At 53.9% G+C, this 6,000-nt stretch overlaps 1 protein-coding gene across 1 annotated transcript in view; it reads left to right on the top strand.

The window, feature by feature from the left end:
* Window positions 1-6,000, top strand: part of LOC306773581 (UPF0606 protein KIAA1549) — a gene marked incomplete at both ends in the record, with an annotated part of 124,866 nt that overhangs the window by 11,085 nt on the left and 107,781 nt on the right. The window lies entirely within an intron of this gene.

Below are 6,000 nucleotides of genomic sequence, written 5' to 3'. Positions count from 1 at the left end.
GTGTGAGGTATCTCATGTGTGTGTCAGGTGTGTGTGTGTGAGGTATCTCAGGTGTGTGTGAGGTGTGTGTGAGGTATCTCAGGTGTGTGTGAGGTGTGTGTGTGAGGTGTGTCAGGTGTGTGTGTGTGAGGTGTCTCAGGTGTGTGTGAGGTATCTCAGGTGTGTGTGAGGTGTGTGTGTGAGGTGTGTCAGGTGTGTGTGTGAGGTGTGTCAGGTGTGTGTGAGGTGTGTGTGTGAGGTGTGTCAGGTGTGTGTGTGTGAGGTGTCTCAGGTGTGTGTGAGGTGTCTCAGGTGTGTGTGAGGTGTGTGTGAGGTGTGTGTGTGTGAGGTGTGTGTAAGGTATCTCAGGTGTGTGTGAGGTGTGTGTGTGAGGTGTGTCAGGTGTGTGTGTGAGGTGTGTCAGGTGTGTGTGAGGTGTGTGTGTGAGGTGTGTCAGGTGTGTGTGGTGTGTGTGAGGTGTGTGTGAGGTGTCAGGTGTGTGTGTGGTGTGTGTGTGTGGTGTGTGTGAGGTGTCTCAGGTGTGTGTGTGAGGTGTGTCAGGTGTGTGTGAGGTGTGTGTGTGAGGTGTCTCAGGTGTGTGTGTGGTGTGTGTGTGTGAGGTGTGTGAGGTGTGTGGGTGAGGTGTCTCAGGTGTGTGTGTGAGGTGTGTGTGTGTGAGGTGTGTGAGGTGTGTGTGTGAGGTGTCTCAGGTGTGTGTGTGAGGTGGGTGTGAGGTGTGTGTGTGTGTGAGGTGTGTGTGAGGTGTGTGTGTGTGAGGTGTGTCAGGTGTGTGTGAGGTGTGTGTGAGGTGTGTGTGTGTGAGGTGTGTGTAAGGTATCTCAGGTGTGTGTGAGGTGTGTGTGTGTGAGGTGTGTCAGGTGTGTGTGAGGTGTGTGTGAGGTGTGTGTGTGTGAGGTGTCTCAGGTGTGTGTGTGAGGTGTGTCAGGTGTGTGTGAGGTGTGTGTGTGTGAGGTGTGTGTGTGAGGTGTGTCAGGTGTGTGTGAGGTGTGTGTGTGTGAGGTGTGTCAGGTGTGTGTGAGGTGTGTGTGTCTGAGGTGTGTGTGTGAGGTGTGTCAGGTGTGTGTGAGGTGTGTGTGTGTGAGGTGTGTCAGGTGTGTGTGAGGTGTGTGTGTGAGGTGTGTCAGGTGTGTGTGAGGTGTGTGTGAGGTGTGTGTGTGAGGTGTGTCAGGTGTGTGTGTGTGTGTGTGAGGTGTCTCAGGTGTGTGTGAGGTGTGTGTGTGAGGTGTGTCAGGTGTGTGTGAGGTGTGTGTGAGGTGTGTGTGTGAGGTGTGTCAGGTGTGTGTGTGTGTGTGTGAGGTGTCTCAGGTGTGTGTGAGGTGTGTGTGTGAGGTGTCTCAGGTGTGTGTGTGTGAGGTGTGTCAGGTGTGTGTGAGGTGTGTGTGAGGTGTGTGTGTGAGGTGTGTCAGGTGTGTGTGAGGTGTGTGTGTGTGAGGTGTGTCAGGTGTGTGTGTGTGTGTGTGTGAGGTGTCTCAGGTGTGTGTGTGTGTGAGGTGTGTGTGTGTGTGAGGTGTCTCAGGTGTGTGTGTGAGGTGTGTCAGGTGTGTGTGAGGTGTGTGTGAGGTGTGTGTGTGTGTGTGTGAGGTGTCTCAGGTGTGTGTGTGAGGTGTGTCAGGTGTGTGTGAGGTGTGTGTGAGGTGTGTGTGTGTGTGAGGTGTGTCAGGTGTGTGTGAGGTGTGTGTGTGAGGTGTGTGTGTGAGGTGTGTCAGGTGTGTGTGGGGTGTCTCAGGTGTGTGTGAGGTGTGTGTGTGTGAGGTGTGTGTGAGGTGTCTCAGGTGTGTGTGAGGTGTGTGTGTGAGGTGTGTCAGGTGTGTGTGAGGTGTGTGTGTGTGAGGTGTGTGTGTGAGGTGTGTCAGGTGTGTGTGTGAGGTGTCTCAGGTGTGTGTGTGTGAGGTGTGTGTGTGTGTGAGGTGTCTCAGGTGTGTGTGAGGTGTGTGTGAGGTGTGTCAGGTGTGTGTGTGTGAAGTGTGTCAGGTAAGTGTGAGGTGTGTGTGAGCTGTGTGTGTGAGGTATCTCAGGTGAGTGTGAGGTGTGTGTGTGTGTGAGGTGTGTGTGTGAGGTGTCTCAGGTGTGTGTGAGGTGTGTCAGGTGTGTGTCAGGTGTGTGTGAGGTGTGTGTGTGTGAGGTGTCTCAGGTGTGTGTGAGGTGGGTGTGAGGTGTCTCAGGTGTGTGTGAGGTGTGTGTGAGGTTTGTCAGGTGTGTGTGAGGTGTGTGTGTGTGAGGTGTGTGTGTGAGGTGTCTCAGGTGTGTGTGTGAGGTGTGTCAGGTGTGTGTGAGGTGTGTGTGAGGTGTGTGTGAGGTGTCTCAGGTGTGTGTGTGAGGTGTGTCAGGTGTGTGTGAGGTGTGTGTGTGAGGTGTCTCAGGTGTGTGTGTGAGGTGTCTCAGGTGTGTGTGTGAGGTGTGTCAGGTGTGTGTGAGGTGTGTGTGAGGTGTGTGTGTGTGAGGTGTGTGTGTGAGGTGTCTCAGGTGTGTGTGTGAGGTGTCAGGTGTGTGTGAGGTGTGTGTGTGTGTGAGGTGTGTGTGAGGTGTCTCAGGTGTGTGTGAGGTGTGTCAGGTGTGTGTGAGGTGTGTGTGTGAGGTGTGTGTGTGTGTGAGGTGTGTGTGAGGTGTCTCAGGTGTGTGTGAGGTGTCTCAGGTGTGTGTGTGAGGTGTGTCAGGTGTGTGTGAGGTGTGTGTGAGGTGTGTGTGTGTGAGGTGTGTGTGTGAGGTGTCTCAGGTGTGTGTGTGAGGTGTCAGGTGTGTGTGAGGTGTGTGTGTGTGAGGTGTGTGTGAGGTGTCTCAGGTGTGTGTGAGGTGTGTCAGGTGTGTGTGAGGTGTGTGTGTGAGGTGTGTGTGTGTGAGGTGTGTGTGTGAGGTGTCTCAGGTGTGTGTGTGAGGTGTGTCAGGTGTGTGTGAGGTGTGTGTGTGTGTGTCTCAGGTGTGTGTGAGGTGTGTGTGTGTGAGGTGTGTGTGAGGTGTGTGTGTGTGTGTCTCAGGTGTGTGTGTGAGGTGTCTCAGGTGTGTGTGAGGTGTGTCAGGTGTGTGTGAGGTGTGTCAGGTGTGTGTGTGTGTGTGAGGTGTCTCAGGTGTGTGTGTGTGTGTGTGAGGTGTGTGTGAGGTGTGTGTGTGTGTGAGGTGTGTCAGGTGTGTGTGAGGTGTGTGTGTGAGCTGTGTCAGGTGTGTGTGAGGTGTGTGTGTGTGAGGTGTGTGTGAGGTGTGTGTGTGTGTGAGGTGTGTGTGTGAGGTGTGTCAGGTGTGTGTGAGGTGTGTGTGTGAGATGTCTCAGGTGTGTGTGAGGTGTGTGTGTGTGTGAGGTGTGTCAGGTGTGTGTGAGGTGTGTGTGAGGTGTGTGTGTGTGTGAGGTGTGTCAGGTGTGTGTGAGGTGTGTGTGTGTGAGGTGTGTGTGTGAAGTGTGTCAGGTGTGTGTGAGGTGTGTGTGTGTGAGGTGTGTGTGAGGTGTCTCAGGTGTGTGTGTGGTGTGTGTGAGGTATCTCAGGTGAGTGTGAGGTGTGTGTGAGGTGTGTGTGTGTGTGAGGTGTGTCAGGTGTGTGTGAGGTGTGTGTGTGTGAGGTGTGTGTGAGGTGTCTCAGGTGTGTGTGTGGTGTGTGTGAGGTATCTCAGGTGAGTGTGAGGTGTGTGTGAGGTGTGTGTGTGTGTGAGGTGTGTGTGAGGTGTCTCAGGTGTGTGTGAGGTGTGTCAGGTGTGTGTGAGGTGTGTGTGAGGTGTGTGTGTGTGAGGTGTGTCAGGTGTGTGTGAGGTGTCTCAGGTGTGTGTGAGGTGTGTCAGGTGTGTGTGAGGTGTGTGTGTGTGAGGTGTGTGTGTGTGTGTGTGTGTGTGTGAGGTGTGTCAGGTGTGTGTGTGGTGTGTGTGAGGTGTGTGTGTGTGAGGTGTGTGTGTGAGGTGTGTCAGGTGTGTGTGTGGTGTGTGTGTGAGGTGTGTGTGTGTGAGGTGTGTGTGTGTGTGTGTGTGTGTGAGGTGTGTGTAAGGTATCTCAGGTGTGTGTGAGGTGTGTCAGGTGTGTGTGAGGTGTGTGTGTGTGAGGTGTGTGTGTGTGAGGTGTCTCAGGTGTGTGTGTGTGTGAGGTGTGTCAGGTGTGTGTGAGGTGTGTGTGTGTGTGTGTGAGGTGTGTGAGGTGTGTGTGAGGTGTGTGTGTGAGGTGTGTCAGGTGTGTGTGTGTGTGTGAGGTGTCTCAGGTGTGTGTGAGGTGTGTGTGTGAGGTGTGTCAGGTGTGTGTGTGGTGTGTGTGTGAGGTGTGTGTGTGTGAGGTGTGTGTGTGTGTGTGTGTGTGTGAGGTGTGTGTAAGGTATCTCAGGTGTGTGTGAGGTGTGTGTGAGGTTTGTCAGGTGTGTGTGAGGTGTGTCAGGTGTGTGTGAGGTGTGTGTGAGGTGTGTGTGTGAGGTGTGTCAGGTGTGTGTGTGTGAGGTGTGTCAGGTGTGTGTGAGGTGTGTGTGTGTGAGGTGTGTGTGAGGTGTCTCAGGTGTGTGTGTGTGAGGTGTGTCAGGTGTGTGTGAGGTGTGTGTGTGTGAGGTGTGTGTGTGAGGTGTCTCAGGTGTGTGTGAGGTGTGTGTGAGGTGTGTGTGAGGTGTGTGTGTGTGAGGTGTGTGTGTGTGTGTGAGGTGTCTCAGGTGTGTGTGAGGTGTGTGTGAGGTGTGTGTGAGGTGTGTGTGTGTGTGTGAGGTGTGTGTGTGAGGTGTCTCAGGTGTGTGTGAGGTGTGTGTGAGGTGTGTGTGAGGTGTGTGTGTGTGAGGTGTGTGTGTGTGTGTGAGGTGTGTGTGAGGTGTCTCAGGTGTGTGTGAGGTGTGTGTGAGGTGTGTGTGTGTGTGTGAGGTGTGTGTGTGTGTGAGGTGTGTGTGAGGTGTCTCAGGTGTGTGTGAGGTGTGTGTGAGGTGTGTGTGTGTGAGGTGTCTCAGGTGTGTGTGAGGTGTGTGTGAGGTGTGTGTGAGGTGTGTGTGTGTGTGTGAGGTGTGTGTGTGAGGTGTCTCAGGTGTGTGTGAGGTGTGTGTGAGGTGTGTGTGAGGTGTGTGTGTGTGAGGTGTGTGTGTGTGTGTGAGGTGTGTGTGAGGTGTCTCAGGTGTGTGTGAGGTGTGTGTGAGGTGTGTGTGTGTGTGTGAGGTGTGTGTGTGTGTGTGAGGTGTGTGTGAGGTGTCTCAGGTGTGTGTGAGGTGTGTGTGAGGTGTGTGTGTGTGTGTGAGGTGTGTGTGTGTGTGAGGTGTGTGTGAGGTGTCTCAGGTGTGTGTGTGGTGTGTGTGAGGTGTGTGTGTGGTGTGTGTGAGATGTCTCAGGTGTGTGTGAGGTGTGTGTGAGATGTCTCAGGTGTGTGTGAGGTGTCTCAGGTGTGTGTGTGAGGTGTCTCAGGTGTGTGTGAGGTGTCTCAGGTGTGTGTGTGAGGTGTCTCAGGTGTGTGTGAGGTGTGTGTGAGGTGTGTGTGTGGTGTCTCAGGTGTGTGTGAGGTGTGTGTGTGAGGTGTGTCAGGTGTGTGTGAGGTGTGTGTGTGTGAGGTGTGTGTGAGGTGTCTCAGGTGTGTGTGTGAGGTGTGTGTGAGGTGTGTGTGTGTGTGTGTGAGGTGTGTGTGAGGTATCTCAGGAGTGTGTCAGGTGTGTGTGAGGTGTCTCAGGTGTGTGTGAGGTGTGTGTGTGTGTGTGAGGTGTGTGTGTGTGTGTGAGGTGTGTGTGAGGTGTCTCAGGTGTGTGTGAGGTGTGTGTGTGTGTGTGTGAGGTGTGTGTGAGGTGTCTCAGGTGTGTGTGAGGTGTGTGTGTGTGTGAGGTGTGTGTGTGAGGTGTGTGTGTGTGAGGTGTGTGTGAGGTGTCTCAGGTGTGTGTGAGGTGTGTGTGAGGTGTGTCAGGTGTGTGTGAGGTGTGTGTGAGGTGTGTGTGAGGTGTCTCAGGTGTGTGTGAGGTGTGTGTGAGGTGTGTGTGAGGTGTCTCAGGTGTGTGTGAGGTGTGTGTGAGGTGTGTCAGGTGTGTGTGAGGTGTGTGTGAGGTGTGTGTGTGTCAGGTGTGTGTGTGGTGTCTCAGGTGTGTGTGG

The sequence above is a fragment of the Telmatherina bonti genome (assembly GCF_933228915.1).
Source record: "Telmatherina bonti genome assembly, chromosome: 23".
In the NCBI taxonomy this organism is placed as follows: Eukaryota; Metazoa; Chordata; class Actinopteri; order Atheriniformes; family Telmatherinidae; genus Telmatherina; species Telmatherina bonti.
Note: the sequence above shows the minus strand (reverse complement) of the source record. Positions and strands in the feature narration are given on the sequence as shown.